This window comes from Rhinolophus sinicus, chromosome 15 (genome assembly GCF_057876585.1).
Source record: "Rhinolophus sinicus isolate RSI-liver-muscle chromosome 15, RSI-T2T, whole genome shotgun sequence".
Taxonomy (NCBI): domain Eukaryota; kingdom Metazoa; phylum Chordata; class Mammalia; order Chiroptera; family Rhinolophidae; genus Rhinolophus; species Rhinolophus sinicus.
The window spans coordinates 112220581-112237837 of NC_142515.1; the positions used below are offsets into that span (position 1 = coordinate 112220581).

Genomic DNA, 17257 nt, shown 5'->3' on the forward strand with positions numbered 1-17257 from the left:
CCTAGTTTATGTGCTAGATAAACGTTAGTACACAAAGACACCATGTGCTAGATGTGTGTTTGTCTTAAACTGCACAGGTTTTGAGTTGCTAGTTTTCCATTTATTTTAGAGCTGAATTAAGTGAACTCTTAAAGACTCTTCCAGTTTTTCAGTTCTTCAAAAGTGTTTCTTCCAGAGGGCATTTTATTTTCTTAGAGCATGACACAGAATACATCTAGGGTTCCGTATATGAAATTGAGGTTAAAGCAAACATGCAAATGGGGTTACCAAACAGTACATGTTTTCATTGTTAGAATAGAATCACATAGACCCATTTACTTTCTTTTTATTGTTTTAAAAAATATTTGAGTATTTGTTCTATATATGTCCATAATTTTTCATCAAATACAGCACCTGTTTTTATTTTCTCAAGTTTCCTTGTAGTATCTATCTCTCTACATAGCTGTAATGTGACTGAAATCATGTATGACTGATTTTAGTCTCCTGTTTGAGCATACCAGCCAGCATATATTATTTTATGTTGCTATATAATCTGTGTAGTTTTAATTTTGAAATTCCATAATATTCTGTAGAGTTGCTATGAAAATGTACTTAACCCTGTTTCTCCCAATGTAGGATCCTATTTTATTTAGAGTTTTCTATTAATGCGTCCAAGACAATATAACTATCCCATTCACGTTTTTAAAGTTTTTGCAACATTGCATGATCAACGATGGCCCTGAGCCTGTATCTGTGATGCTGCTGGTTAAAAAGGTGAAACATTCAATCAGCTGGTTGTTTCCTCTACAGAACACCTAACTTAATTGGCCCCTTTTTAAATTCTGGATTGACCGCTTCTCTTCCTCACACACACCAATGATTTACCAAAGGAATTTACCACATATTATTTACAGTACAATCAAAAAGAGCACTGTCCCATAGAACTTTCTGCAGTGATGGAAATGTTCATCATATCTACACTGTCTGGTATGGTAGCCACTGGTCATATGTGGGAATTGTGCATTTGAAATGGGCTAGTGTGACCAAGGAATTGAATGATTCATTTTAGTTCAAATTTAAATAGCCACATATGGCTAGTGGTTACCATGTTGGACAGTGGAGATCTAGAAGACTGTCATATAACTTGAATGACCATATTTTCTGAACCTAAACTCAGGACATGTGGTCAGGCAATGGGATAAGAAACGTTTGTTAGATTCACTTGGTAGAATATTTGAAATTGGGCACACTCCATGTAGACATTAGATATTTAGTTGAAATATATGGGTAAACTAAATTCTGTTTTTTCTTTCACTTAAACGAACATGCCTTCAAATAATGTTTTTTATTGTGATAAATAAATATAACATAAAATTTACCACTTTAACCATTTTTGAGTGTATGGTTCAGTGGCATTAAATATATACACATTATTATGCAGCCATTACTACCATCCATCTTCAGAAGAGCATCGTCTTCCCAAACTGAAACTCTGTATGCTTTCAACAGTAACTCCTTATTCCCTCTGCCCTCAGCCCTTAACTTTCTGTCCACCCTTCTACTTTCTGTCTCTAGGAATTCGACTACTCTAAGGACCTCCTAGAAGTGATTGAACAGTGTTAGCTGGCTTATTTCACTTAGTGTGATGTGCCCGTGATTCAGCCATGCTGTAGTCAGAATTTCCTTCCTTTTTAAGGCTGAATAACATTCCGCTGTATATGTATACCACATTTTGTTTATTCGTGTGTCCATGGACATTTTGAGTTGTTTACACCTTTTGGCTATTATGAGTAATGCTGGTATAAACATTTGTGTACAAGTATCTGTTTAAGTCCCTGCTTTTAATTCTTTTGGATATCTATACCCTTCAGTAGGATTGCTAGATTACATGGTCATTCTATATTTAAGTTTTTGAGGAACTGCCATATCAAATAAGTTTATAGTATGTATTTTTCATGATCAGCATTTGTTAAAGATTATTTAACACTTTGCTTTAAGTTTCTTTGACTTCCTTTTCTTCCCCACAACCCCAAGTAGTTAATTATTAGCAAATTAAAACTTTCACTGGAGAGTTTTTCACTCAATGCACCCTAATTTATTTTTATATATTACATATTAGACTCAGCATTCATTCTAAAAACATGGCCTGTTATGTTCTAAATATGGTAGGTACTTGATGTTCTTGAAAGAATATATCACTTCATTACTTAGTGCTATTCATGGAAATATACATGATTAATTCACAAAAGCCTTCTGAACGTTATTGAAGCAAATGTGATAATCTTTTATTATGGCCATTCCATATCATAGTGCTAACTCCTGTGGCATAATACTGTCCGATATAGTAGAATAAACAAACAAACAAATAAATATATGTAGATTTGATTCCTGGCCCCGATGTCTGCTTGTTGTATGACATGGATCTTCCTGAGACTCAGTTTCCCAATATATAAAATTGTATGAAAATGCCCACCCCAAGAGGATGACATGAGGTGTAAAGCATATAAAGTGTCTGGATGTTGCCCAACCCATTATAAGTACTCAGCAAGTGTTAGGTCCTTTGTTTCTGTTATTTGTTGTTACCCCCCTGGGTTAGGAAACACAAAAAGAATATGAATTACTGATTGTATCATAGAAAGAATAAAATGCTAACACCAGAGAAGTTATTGAGACCTTTTCTTAGAGGACATGCAGAATTGATTGTAAAATGAGGCAAGGAGAAAACGGAAGGCAAGAATAGGTCATTAAGTTGTTCTTTTTTTTTTTTTCAACAAACTTTTACTAAAACCAAATTATGTAATAAGAGTTAAAGGCAAGTCCCTGCCCTCACTCATCAGCTGAAGTTCATTGTCTACTAGGGAAATATGGGTAAGGAAACAAATATAATCCAGTGTAATAAATTCAGTGTAGGGATAAGTACACTGTATGCACAAGCATGGAAGAAAGGCACGAGCCCCAGGCTGGCAGGATTCAGGCATGTTAATTCAAATGTAACTGGAGGCTGGAAATGAGAGTCTGGAGCTGCAGATTGAGGGATGAGTAACAGAAGGTTGGGTAGAGTCGTGAGCACAGGATATCTACCCAGAAGAAACGACATAGGCTTCCTGCATGTAGGTGAAGGAGAGGCTGTTGAAAATGATGTATGTGAAATGATCCGAAAGTGTTAAGATGAGAGAAATGGACAGTTGGCAGACCACAGACGGCCTCCAATTCCATAAAAAGTAATTCTAACTGCATTATAAAGCAGTGACTTGAAGGCTGAAGGTTGGTTGCATCACCACGTGTATGTTTTAGAACATGTCTGGAAGAAGATTGAACAGATAAGAACTGAAAAGTCCCCGTTGGATTATTCTGAGTCATTGGTGACCTTAGGGAAAGCAGCCTAGAAGGTAGAGGACTGTGCTGTGAATGGGAGATGAACAAGTAAACACAAGTGAGAAAAGGAAATAATTGAAGGGAGAGCTTTTAACAGCTTTATTGAGCTATAGCACATATATGATACAATTCACCTATTTAAAGTCTCCAGTACAATAGTTTTCAGTGTGTTTACAGTTTTATAAGCATGGCCACAATCTAATTTTAAAACATTTTCTTCACCACAAAAAGAAACCCCACACCCATTAGCAGCCACTCTAAGGGAGATTTTTTTTTTTTTTAATGGGTAGCTATTTGACCATGTTTCTGTGTTTTTTTGAAAGATAGGAAAAGAGGGAAGACGTGAAACATATTACAGGATAGAAAGCATGTAACAGACTACCAAGCTCTATGAGGAAGAGGAACAAACTCCAGGACACAGAGATAAGCCATGGACAGCAGGGAACAATACTGCGTCGTCTGAGATTAAAGAGTAAAAGGTTTAGCTTGGGGACTGGTATGAGTCAAGGAGCATGAATGAGGTGGAAAAGCAACAAGGTTATGAGGGTTTGTACCAGGAGTGAGATAATACTTAGAAATACCTAACACAGTGATGGGTGCTTAATATTAGGTTGGTGCAAAAGTAAATGGGTTTGAAAGGTTAAAACTAATTGCAAAAAAAATGCAATTACTTTTACACCAACCTAATAGATGCACAATAATAAATAAATATTTTCTCCATGTTGTTTTTCTGTGTTCTCAGCAGCAGGATGGTAAGTGTAGAAAAAAGCTGACTGGAGAAGGTTTATGTGTGTGTGCAAAGTATATATAGAGAGAGATAGAGATGGGATTTTGCCGTGAAACTATGGTGGAAAATATTTTAAAAAAGGATTGAAAGTGAAAGGATAATTGATGAACTTGTTAAGAGGGTATTACTGAAATGGTGGATCTAGGCTCGTTAGAATAGGTAAGGAAGAGACTGATAAGTTGGGAGAGTTTATTCTTTTGTTCATTATTCATCTTTTATTCAACAAATACTCATTTTGTTCAAGGTGCTAAAAATACAGAGATAAGCAAGAAAATCAGACAAAGTCTCTTCTCATGGAGCCTGCTTTCTAACGGGGCGCATAGAAAATGAACAAGAAAGACTAATTTCATTTACTGATAAGTGATACGAAGAAAATAAGGCTGGGCAGGAGATACAGAGTTGGGAATAGGGCAGTGTTTCAGAGGCTTCTCACAGACTGCCTTTCTTCATACACAGTTTCCTTCCAAACTTTGAGTTTGAGACTGGAATAAAACTACACAAGGAGACCTAGGAAGGTAGCTCCCACTGCTCTAACCACATGTCTGTATCCCCCCCTCCACCCCACTCCCGGCTGGGACAGCCTTCAGGTCAAGTCTTGTCACAGGCCTTCTGCCAGTTGTGAAACTTCCACTGCTGCCATCTCTGAATTTACTCCCCAACCCCATCTCTAGGCTAGACCAGCTTTCCTTCAGAATTGTATTTCTCTAAGGCTTTAACATCTCTAAGATTAGTAAATTTGTGAATACACTTATATTAAAACATTATCTCTACAAAAACATAATAGTGGTGCCAGGATAGAACACTAGGATTAAAAGCAGACTAGACTAGACTTCGCTTCAGTAGCTATATTTTTACTTATTTCTGTTCACTGCTGTATATTTAATTTGAGACACGTGGATGTTCACATAGTCATATATAGAGGCAAGTTGTCTACGTACAAGTTACGTCTTCACCTTCTACTTGGGAAAAGCTCTATTCCTCTTGAGAAAGTTTTATTCTAGAATGAATGGTTAATACTTATGGCATAGTAAGTGATCATAAAAATAATCTCTCTATAAAAAAAGCACTAAACGATAGATATAATAACCATGAGAGGACACAGAGTAATCAGAGAAACAGCCTGCAGCACATTAAACTTTTATGTTGTTTTTAATTTTTAGAAAACAGCTGTGTTATCAATATACAACAATGTCTGCATTTGCATATATCACACATCAGAAAGAATTATTTTTCAGGCAAATATGCTAATTTCTTCAAATATCTGTGACCTCCAACTAAAGGATATATTCTTCTCTTCAGTTGTTTATTCTAACAGATGCTCTTTCCTTTATTTCTCTCTTTGGTACTTTTTTTTTTTTTCATGTTTCTCTACCGTACCATTTTTTAATCTCTATTTTTCTAGCATTGCACATGTTCTTTTTTATTTGCATTTTTTAAAAACTGAGGTATAATTGACATAGAACATTACATAGTTTCAGATGTACAATGTAAAGATTTCATAAATGTATATATTGCAAAATGATCACCACAATAAGTCTAGTTAACATCCGTCACCATATATTGTTACAGGATTATTTTGCTTGTGATCAGTACATATAGTCTTTCATAGACGAGGTACAAAAAAATAAAAGTTGGTTGTTTTCTGATGATTAATTCTGCTGAATTTAGTTTGATTCATCCATTTCTCTTCCTCCATACTTATCAAATTTGTGAATATCTTATCAAACCTTTCTTAACATTTTTATTTTATTTATTTATTTACTGGGGAGACATTGATTAATAAAATTATATAGGTTTCAAGTGTACAATTCTATAATACATCATCTACGTATTGCATTGTGGTTTCACCATCCAAAGTCACCTATTTCAAAAAAACTGAAAACCAAGGAAAGAAGAAATTAAAAAGAGAGAATAATTAGGATCATTTAATTCCAGATCAGATGTGAGTAAGAATACTTTTATTAAAAAATAAAAAACTCTCTAAAATCCAAATTCACAAAATAAATACATGAGTTGAATATTAACTTTATGAAATAATTTTCCTTTCCTAAAAATAAGTATTTTAAAATAATTTCTTTAATATATTTAGAATATAATTGTATGTACAAGCATGGTTTCCAGAACAAATCTGTATTCTTATCCAGAATTCACCTTTCAATTCTCATAGAAATGATATTTGCTCTATCTAAAAGTTGAGAACTCAATTATCTAGTCCTTATTATAAAACATTTCACTGATGGATTTTTAGTGGTCAGAAATAAGTTTTAAAAAATAATATATATAGTGATATGCTCCGAGTAAGATGTGTACACTAACTATATATAGAAGCGAAAGGAGGGGCAGCCAGTCCAGATCAAGGAGTAATAACTGCCTCAACATAATTCTTAAGAAGTGAGGAGGTAAGTAGGTGAATAACAGAAAGGGGAATTCAAGGCAGAGAGTACAGTATGTGGGAAGGAGTACAGTATGGCTCTGGCAGGAAAACACCACGTGGTGGGTGGAGAGATCATAAGAGGTCGGTGATGAAGAACAGCTAGGTTGATGGTATCTCCACAACATATTTGGAAACCATTTATGTCTGTCATTACCCTAAGCCATCATCATCATCTCTCCTCTGGGCTAGTGGTAGTAGACCTTGTCACTTTTTTCTATCCTTACCTGCCTACAATCCACTTTCCACAGAGCTGCCAAAGTGATATATTAAAGTGTAAATCTGATCACGTCACTTCAACCTTTCTATTTCACATTAAACATAGAAGAAAAATCCCACTTGGTCCATAGGATCTGGCTCCTGCTTACCTCTCTGATCTCATGCCATGCTTTTCTCTTCCTCATTCGTGTGCTCTGTCCCACTGACCTTTCTGTCCCTATCCCTGGGAAGACTCTCACTGGCTTAGTGCTTTTTAATCATAGCCCTTCTCTCTGACTGTCCCAGATTTTCCCATGTTGGCTTCTTATCATTTATGCCTCAGCTTAAAGGTCATCTCTTCAGTGAGGGCTTTTGACTGCATGCATCCAATCTAGTTATCTTTTTGTTATTAACTTTAACTTAATTTAGAGCTAAAGAATGTGGTATATAGATGATACAGATTCTTTGAAATCTGTTGAGACTTGACACCATGGGCAACTCAATTTTTATAAGTATTCTACGTGTACTTGAAAAACAATGGCTGTCCTACAACTTTTAGGAGTAGAGGCCATTTTAACAGTAAGATAGTGACTAAAGAGAAGTGAGTGTAATTAGTGAATGTGATTTTTTTATTATTAATATGATCGTTCTGTGCTATATTTGACCTTGAACTAAACAATCCCATACTGCTATTGTTTTTCAATTCTTATGCCCTTTTTATCTTTTTCCTATTTCTGTCCTCAAGTTCTCTGTTCTCGCTTCTTGTACTGGGTCAACTGTGTCTACCTCTTGGGCAACCCTCCTCCTCCGCTACAGTTTACTATTTCTTAGATGCGATAGTCTGAGAAACCAAATAACCAGATATGGTAGAACTAAATTAAAGGTAACGTAAATAGGTTTTGATTACTTTACCCGATACAAAAACATAAACGGCAGTAATCAAGGCAACATGTTCTCGTGAAAGGACTGAAGTTTATTGGAGGAGAATGGGGCTTCCAGAAATAGGCCTCTCACATATGAAAGTATATGATAACGGTGGTATTATAAGTCACTGTGAAAATGCCTTCTTATTCAACGTGTGATAGGAAGACAGCTGGCTATTTGTTTAGAATATAAATTAAATCCGCACATCACATCTTAAAGTGAAAGAAATTATAAATGAATTATACATGTATTTATTTAGAATAAAGAATATGTTATAAAATGTGAAACTATGGAACTTCGAAGATAATATAGCTGAGTAGTTTTATAATCTTGAAATGGAGAAGTTCCATTTTGTAAGTCTAATATCAAAACCAAAAATAATTTAGAAAATTGATATATGTGGCTATCTAAAAACTAAAGTTCTTGTACATCCAGAAAAACAACAAAGTTCAGGAACAGATAATTTACAAAAGATGAAATACAAACCACAAATGAAAAGTGGTTCATCATTACTAGTAATTAATGAAGTTCAATTTAAAATGCAACTGCATTTTTGTCTATGGAATTTATTTTTAGTCTATGGAATTTATCTAAGATTAAAAATAATGAAAATTCCTGATGGTTAGAAAGCAGATATTGTCATATATTTGATGAGGGTGAAAATAGTTTGAATCTTTATAGCAGTCAGTATCACTTTTTAAAATAATGATGCACTTATTTACTTAGAACTTTAACTGAAAAGAATAACTGAGTAAGTATGCAAAAAAATTATGTTCAATTGTATAGTTAAAAAAACATAAATGTCTAACAATAGAAAACTGGTTAAATAAATATTGGTAAATCCATATAATGGAATGCTATACAGCACCAGAATTATTGCTATATAGGTCTATATGTAGTGCCATCGAATTGTGTTTTGCCAAATGACAGTGAAAAACAGATTATGTTATGAAACATAAAATACAAATTTTATATGTGTATATATATATATATATATGCATAAAGAAGAGTCTGGAATTATAGACCCCAAGATACTTACATGGTCATCTAGCCAAAGATGGTCATTATCTTTGGTTAATGAGATCATGGGATTCTTTCACTTGCTACTTTCTGTATCCTGAAAATTGTTTTGCTTTAAAATCAAGGGGGCAATGCCAACTGACAACTCTTTCTCTCTTTTGAGGGGGAAAAAGTCTCTTCTTGAAAATTTGAACATGAGATGCACATTAACATGAGCATAAGAATACCGACTTTGCTTTTGGCTCTTTGGAGGTCTTTTGTGATTACTTTCTAATGTTCTGGCCATTAAATATTGCCAGAATAGTGACTTTGTATAATGATCTTCTTGTAACCGATAAAGGTGAAGGAATTTACAATTTCTTCACTTTTATCTCACTCAGAAATCAGTACCTCCGATCTTAATTTGTTATTTAACTCACTGAGCTATAATTTTTTCATACTTTTTAGCTATTTATTAATAGCAAAGTTTACTTCTTCACTTTGCTCATCATATTTGAGGAGGACCAAAAAGATCACTTCTACAGTTAGGGAAAATATTTTAGATATATCTCTGTTGATTGTAGTTCTTGTCATCATTTTCTAAAAGCAAGAAGGCTTTTGGCCTAAGATTTGTGATTTCTAGATCTCTGGATTTACTGCTTAGGGGTGTGTGCGTGTGTGTGTGTGTGTATGTGTGTGTGTGTACGTGTGTACGTACTTAAATAGTTATATAATGTGCTTTAAGAACTAATTTATCAAAGCAGTGCATGTTACCTATAAAATTCAAACAATACAAAAGTATAAAGTAAAAGAGTGGGAAGCCCCCACCCCCAAATTTGGACGTTGTTAACTGATGCCAGCATCACATGCTAAAGGCAGCTCTCGTAGTTCCTACATGATGATGTCGTTTGACATATGCAGAAAAAGCCTCTGCCACAGAATTCATCCCTTTTTACTAATTCTAGAAACTCCACCATTAGCGATAATTTATTTGGTTACAAATCTTTTTTTTTTTCTTAAACAGTCTTTCCAATCAGTCAACTCTCTGTGCATAGGATTTGGTACTAGGTTTTGACAAAAGGGAAAGTACAGACACAGCACAGGGTCTGAGCAGCCATCGTGTAGGAAGTTCAAGAGCAGATTCTGGGGTGAGCCCAGGTTAGAAGATGGGGTGGTGGTTCAAAGGCTGAAAGATAACTGCAGGTAGAAGATACTCAGGAACAATATTAATATGAACAAAATTTCCAGTGCTCTTTCATCTTGTACCTTGCCAGAAGTCCTCACTACATTTCCTCTGGAAGCATCATTTTCTCCTTTATTATTCAAGCAAATCCAATTATTTTATGTTTATGTGAGTTCAGAAATTAAAGGTATTAATTTCCTTTTTAAAATGGAACGAGGCTCTATTTACATAGATGGGTAGCGAAGAGGGGAAGGGGAGCCATGATCCTGCTCAATTTAAAGGATTATATACAATGGGCCTGAACATGAAAGTAAAACCTGAAATTCTTCCCTAAGTTGTGTTTAGTGTCAGTGGCTGGTTTTCCCTCGTCTAAATTTATCCTTCCAAACACTGTCTTAGCAACACATAATCACTCTGAGGAGATCTGTTTTCCAAAAGAAGCAGCAGTGTGTTTAAGTTTACATGACCCCAGTTTCATGACAGCAGTAGCAAATCAGATATCTTATCCAAGGAAAAGCATTTTTGGCTTAGAATTCAATCACTTTCATGGTGGGAGTCAACAGCTTGTTTCAGCTCTAGCACTACTGCAGAACACTGGCCGCAGTGAATCTTTCAGAAAGCATAAACACAATTGGTATTTATAGCATTGTTAACATTTGTTAAATAGTTGGGGGGATGGCCTGTAAGCCTGTTTTAAGCAGGTGGGGCAGGAATCTTTGTTGTGACTGCATCGAGATTTAAGAGTAGTGGGGCAAGGGGACAACGATATTAACGATGGTTGTAGCAACAGAGGACATTAGAAGTATTGAATACATTGAGCTAAGATTTCATGCAGCCACAATTCAGTGTTACAAAAATAATGCTGAAGCATCTCTGGCCAGAAGTGTGTTACCCAGATGGCATATTTGACACAGTGCAGGCCAGGAACTGTACAGTGAAAAGCCAAATAAACGGTAAGGATTAGTCAAGTTTTAATTGAAAACCTACATAAGAAAATACCTTGAAATTATGCCAGACTTTCTTGTATATCAAAACCACAGCAATCAAACTTTCCCTTACTCAATTAAATGAACATCAAAGTTGGCAGTAAAGCTAATCTTTGTATTTTGCGAGTTATTATGCCTCTTGCCGACTTCTTAGTTAAATAGGTGTAGCTAAATTATACATCCAAGGACATAAAGCAAAGCATTAATATTTTTTATGATTGTTTCTCCCTGTCCACGACCCAAGGGACCCTGAGCCTTTCTATTATGCTGATGGCTTCCATCAGGTGCCCCTGCTTCCTTCAGGCACCATCTTCATTTGGAATCGCGTGTGAGAAAAGTTATTTCAAATCAAGTGACTGAATTTTCCTCTCTAAATTTTAAATTAAATGCAAGCTTATAGAAAGAGTATGATAAAGGAAAAATCGCACAGACTTGAAAAATCTCTGTAAGATTATTTGCAAGTATGACAGTTTTCTAAATGTTCAGAATAACAGGTTTGTTTTCTTTTATTGCTACCAAAGGTGAGGAAGTTTACTTAGAATATAATCACTGGTTTTACATTTCATTACCGGTACAAAGAGGCAACTGAAATTCTATTAGTGTTTGGGAAACACTTGAGTCAAGTGTAGTTTTTTCAAACGTTAAGTAGAATTAAACTTATGTTGTAACAGTAAATTTGTCTTGCCTCTCTCTATCCCTGCCAGTACTGTGAAATTAGAGTGTGTGTGTTTGTGTGTGTTGTCTTTCAGGTTCTCCGTTCCTTCAGATCAAGTATCGTGCCAACTAATTTCTCAGTGTACCTCATTTCAGTGTTCTTACACAGTGGATGCTTACAAATATTGAGAAAATAGGTTAAATGAGTCTTACCGAATGAATGACCAAATGACTGCTGCTTTCTAAGACAGCATTTAAGCATATTTGTCTGGTTTTGAGAAATAATTTAAACTGCTGCACTCAGTAAATTAACTCCTTTGATTTTTTTTCTTTTCTTTAAGAACTTTCCACTGCGTTTGCCTACGTTTGCCTCTTAGCATTGGAAAGCTCTTTGAAGCAACATTCCACTTATTTTTCTAGGCAGGCTGCTTTATCTACTCATTTCCAGTAGCTGGAGATGGAGGTGTTTTGAATGAGCACATCAGTGTTCTAGACAGAGATACTGTTTGAAATTATCCATGAACACAGTGCCGCTGAACATTATTGAGTGACATTTGTTTCTGTTGGTTGTGTCTGCTGTGACTAGCTGGTTTCTTTCAGATTGGCAGCTGGGATTATGCTGCAGTGGATGGACAGCTACAAGAAGTGGAGATTGTAGTGAGGCCGGACTGGGCCTCAATTCAATATGCCTGGAATGTATAAGCTCAGTTAAAGGCACTACTGGGAAATCTATGAATGTTTTCAAAATTTTAGTTAGTTTGTTTTACCTTAGTGGCTTTCATAATACTATCGAGTAGATGTGTAAGTAAAAATGCTCCTTCCCTAATTTTCCCTTTCCCCTGAATTCTTATCACTATTCTTTTTTTTTTTTTTTAATGGTCTACTTTATTTAGCAAGCTGCTCTTTCTCTTTGCTCTATCTATACTCCATACCATCATGGCATACATATGTCTCCAGATACCTGATTCGTTGTGAAAAACACATACTTATAAAAGTTATATACCTCTCTAAATATTTAATTAATACTAAATGATGATAAAATATTGCTAAAACTAATGGCTCCTTGAAATCAGATAGAAATGAATTAGGAAATAAGTGCAAAATAAAATGAACTTTGTAGTAAGATCTACTGATTTCACAGTTTTTGACCAATTTATCAACTAGAGTTGTTCCTAGATGGTTAAAAAATACTTCTGGCTACCATATAAATGAAAAAGTTAAACTCCATAAAGTATATCAAATATTAATGGGTTTTTCTAGTTTTTTAGTTTTAGATTTTCTTCAAAATGGAAAAAAAAATGTTATTTATTTTTAAAGTAATGCACTCTTTGTGTAAGAGGTCAAACAGTATAAAAGTGAAAAAATATTAATTTTTATTTGCCAATCTTTTTATCCACCCCTCGCCAAAGATACAGCTGGTAATAGTTTGGTACATACCCTACCAGATTTTACATGTGTGTATTCATGTATGTGTATGTGTGTACTCATATACCACATGTAAATATATGTGTGTTTATATTTTTAAATTTATTTTTACTTAAATGAGATCATACTCTATTCTTTCATAATTAGGAATTTTTCTTTCATCAATATATTATAGACCAGTTTCCATGTAAGATGTGTTCAACTCAACTCACTCATTTTAATGGTTGAATAGTATTCCATTATCATAGGTTAAGTAGTTTTCCTCCTAATTTTAGTTATAGAGTGCTATATTAACCATCTTTGTATTTAAGTCTTTTTTCATTCGATTCTTTCCTTATGAGAATTTGCATAAGTGTAATCAATATCTCAATCTTTATTTGAAAACATAAAAATTGGACCCTTAACTAAATTCTTGTTTTTCTTTATGTCTAATTTCTCAAAATTAAAAAATGTATTTCAAGTCCAAATTTACATAGAATTCCATTCAGTTTAACTTATTTCTTAACCATATCCTTCTTTTATGTGGATTGTTTTGCATATTTTACTGATTAAATATCATCTGGTCTATATTTTGAATATTTATCTGATCGAGTTTTAAATATTCCATATGCTAGTATATCCATGACATTTCTTTTTTTCTGATAGGCTATTTATCATTTACATTTATGCTTTAAAAGTTTGAATTCTATATATCTTGTTTCTAGGGCACTTTGAACACTTACATTTTAATTTTAAATTATTCCTTTTAAGTAATTTGAGTTAGGTTTATTATGCTTTTTTAAAAAATGTTGTGCTTTTGTTGTTCTGACTACTAAAAAGTAACTCTATATTACATTTCTTAGGGTAAGAGAGAGTCTGGTACAAGCTTACACATACAGTATGATGAAGTAGTCCTTTGAGTAGTATACGTTTTTAATTTGCTGATACCAAAGCTAGATTTAACAGTGGCCCCAAAGGGCACTGAGGCTGCTCAACTAGACAGTTGGTTAGTAAACTCTGAGTGGAAACCTGTCAAATATCCAACAAATTGCTCTCCAACTTAAGTTCAAATGTGTGAAGGGCAAGAGGAAAACTGGCACAAGTAATGATACATATAACAGAATCACTGATGGTCTTAATGTGACTCTTTCTAATATTGAAAAGTGAATTGATTCAGAAATCCAAAATATGAAGTCTTGTTTGGATTTTTAAACATTTCTTGGTAAAGAGTTTCTCTAGAATCTTAAGACAGCTTTCTAGAATTTAATTTTGATACTGTCAGAAAATTTTAATTATTATTTTTTAGTTTATCCCTATTTTATAGTGCTTTTAGATATAAATATACAGGGGATAAAATGCAATTTCAGAGTTGTGTGCTTAGAAAAAAAAGCAGTGTACATATGTGTTTATTTTAATTGCATCCATATGTTTAAGTCACTTCTCCCCCAAATCCATCTTAAAATAAAATTTTACAACTTTATTGTTGGTTACTAAGTGTTGCATTGAGTTAACTTGTTTCCTCTGTTAGATTAAAAAGACTAGTTCAGAGAGACTAAAATTGTCATTGTGAAATTGAAGCCAAATACTACATTGTCATGGAGCCAAGTCTACTTTCTTTTACTTTTATTTCTTCCTTTCATTATATCTAGTGTGTGTGTGTCTATAGTCTCTCTCTATATGTGTGCTGTCTCTTTCTCTATATATAACCATAAAACCATGCAAGTATGCAATACTTGGCACGGAAAACAATAGAATACACAACTTGTTGAAAATCTTTTCATAATATTTCCATTTGGAAATCCATTAATAAATTCTCTAGGTAATATTTGAGATGCTGTTTATAAAATATAAATATGTGGTTTTACTGGAATGTCTCAAGATATTTGCATAGTCTTTTTTATTACTATGTATTTCAACATCTGGAATGCTGCTTGCCGAATTCAGGTTTTATTATAGAAAGTAGTAACAGGCTATTTGCAGAAATAATTGGGAATTGATGAATAAGAATGTGAAATAATAAAGTAAGGTTTTTAGTAGGAATGTTTAATACAATGTTTTATTCAATGCTGGGCTGCTCTGTAATAGTAGAAGTGTATCTTAGCTGCATCCCTGCTGAATTATGTTGACTTGGACGGCCATTCATTCATTCAGTAAATATGTATTGAACACTTACTGTGTGTCAAGCCCCTAGAAGCACAGAAATACATGGCAGTCGCTGATCTCAGGGAGACTCCCAGACTAATCGATAGGAGGAATTAAAGCAGTATTTAGAAGACTAGATAAGTAGGTAGTGTGAGTCTGCGCATTGCTCTAAGAGCAGCAGGGTGGGACAGCAACAGTCTGGATGAGATCAGGAAAGAGATTTCCCACAGGACAGAGAGGTACCTGAGCTGAGACTCAAAGAATGTGGAGGAGGCAACCACACAGAGAAAGGGAATAGGAAAAGAACAATATAGAAAAAGGCAGTGGGACGCATTACATGTCACATTGTAGAGTGAGAGGGACAGTGGTGGGATGAGACTGGAAGAAGCTAGGCTACTATTATGATAGGTGGTAACATTTATTAAACGCGTCCTTAACCCTAGCCAGGTACTAGGTTCAATCTTGTGTATATCTATATCTATATCTTCATATCTGTATCTATATCTATCTATCTGTCTATCTATATGCTGTAATAATGACATCAGACACTGATGGCTTATTATGTGTCAAGAACTGTTCTGTGTTTTATATTATCTTATTTAATCTTCACAACAACCCGATGAAATACCCCCTATAATAATCACCATTTTTAGATGAGAAAACTAAAGCATAGGAGGTTAAGTAACTTGCCCATGGTCACTCAGCATATATGTGACAGGGCTAAGATTTGAACTGAGGCAGTCTGATACTAGTCTGCATTCTTGACCCCTTGCTGCGGTGCCCCCACGATAAGGAATTTAGATGGAAAGATTTTTAACTAGAGAAGTCACGCAATCAAATTTGCAACCTTACCGTTGACCATCTCCTTTCAAATCCAGTTGTTTACCCCCCTCCAAAGAAAGATGAAGGCTGCTAGCTAATGTTTATAATCTTTGGTCATTGTAGGAAATTGTGTTCTCAGTGTAAATTCAGTAGAGGTGAAAATATAAATAAGTAAACTGCTTAAAAGCGGGAACAGTCTCTTATTTTTCAGTGAGTATTTCTAGCACATTGCCTAGGCTGAGCCGCTGTAAGATAACTGAAGGCCAAATGTGTTAATAATTATTGAAGTTAACTCATGGATACATGGGGATTCATTATCCTATTCCATAATAAAAATTTAACATAAACAAATTTTCAAAAGATATCATCTGGGACTAAAACTCTCTAAGTAAAGGAGAGTGTGTGAAACCAGTTTAGGCATTTGATAGCGTTCATTAAGCTGCCCTATGAGCTGTGTTTCCCCGAAAATAAGACCTAGTCAGACCATCAGCTGTAATGCATCTTTTGGAGAAAAATTTAACATAACACCCGGTCTTATATAATATAAGACCAGGTCTTATATTAATTTTTGCTCCAAAAGACACATTAGAGCTGATGGTCCGGCTAGGTCTTATTTTGGGTGAAACACGGTACCAGTCCACCTTCCTAAACCTTATGCCTCTGTGTTTCCTGTGATTTCAAAACTTCCTTAGGCCTCTAAATTCTCTATTCCTCTATACACAGTGCTAAACAGAAAAGTGAAGAAAGAGTGAGGCACAAAGTTAAGGGGCATTTCAAATCACACATATTCCCCCAGGATTCTTGACTTGGCCCTTAAGACTCACTGCTTTGGTGAGACACTGGAGTGTTGTCATATCCCTCAGGTGTGTTGGGTATTGAAGAAATGAGAATTACTGGCTTCAGGGACACCTTTCAGAGCTTCCCTGGCTCTTTGGGTCTCTTTGTAATGGCAGATACCAGCCTTCACTTATCGCTTCCTATTGTCTCCCATGCCGCCATTTTACCCTCAAGAACTGTGCTTGTCTCTCAAGCTTGGATTTTATCCCAGTATCAACCTAGATAAGGCATAAGGGTCTGCTCGAGCTTGCTACATAATAGGCCCTAGATAGAAGTCTTGGTTGTATGAGTGCTACATGCAAGGTACTGACTGCTCTACCTGCTGCACACCTGTGTGTTATTCTGACCCGGTGGTATAAGAGGTGTGACAATTAAGTTCGCGAACTTGTTGCAACGATGTTGCTAACCTTTTTTTAATATCAGAGGGATTATTCATTATGAACTTGTACCAACTGGACAAACAGTTAACCAAGTTTACTATTTGGAAGTGCTGAAAAGGCTGTGTGAGAAAGACAACCTGAACTTTTCACCAACAA

General features: G+C 34.9%; 1 protein-coding gene across 2 annotated transcripts in view; it reads left to right on the forward strand.

Annotated features, from left to right (window-relative positions):
* Positions 1–17257, forward strand: part of LRBA (LPS responsive beige-like anchor protein) — a 561748-nt gene that overhangs the window by 492390 nt on the left and 52101 nt on the right. The gene's annotated exons all lie outside the window — the stretch shown is intronic.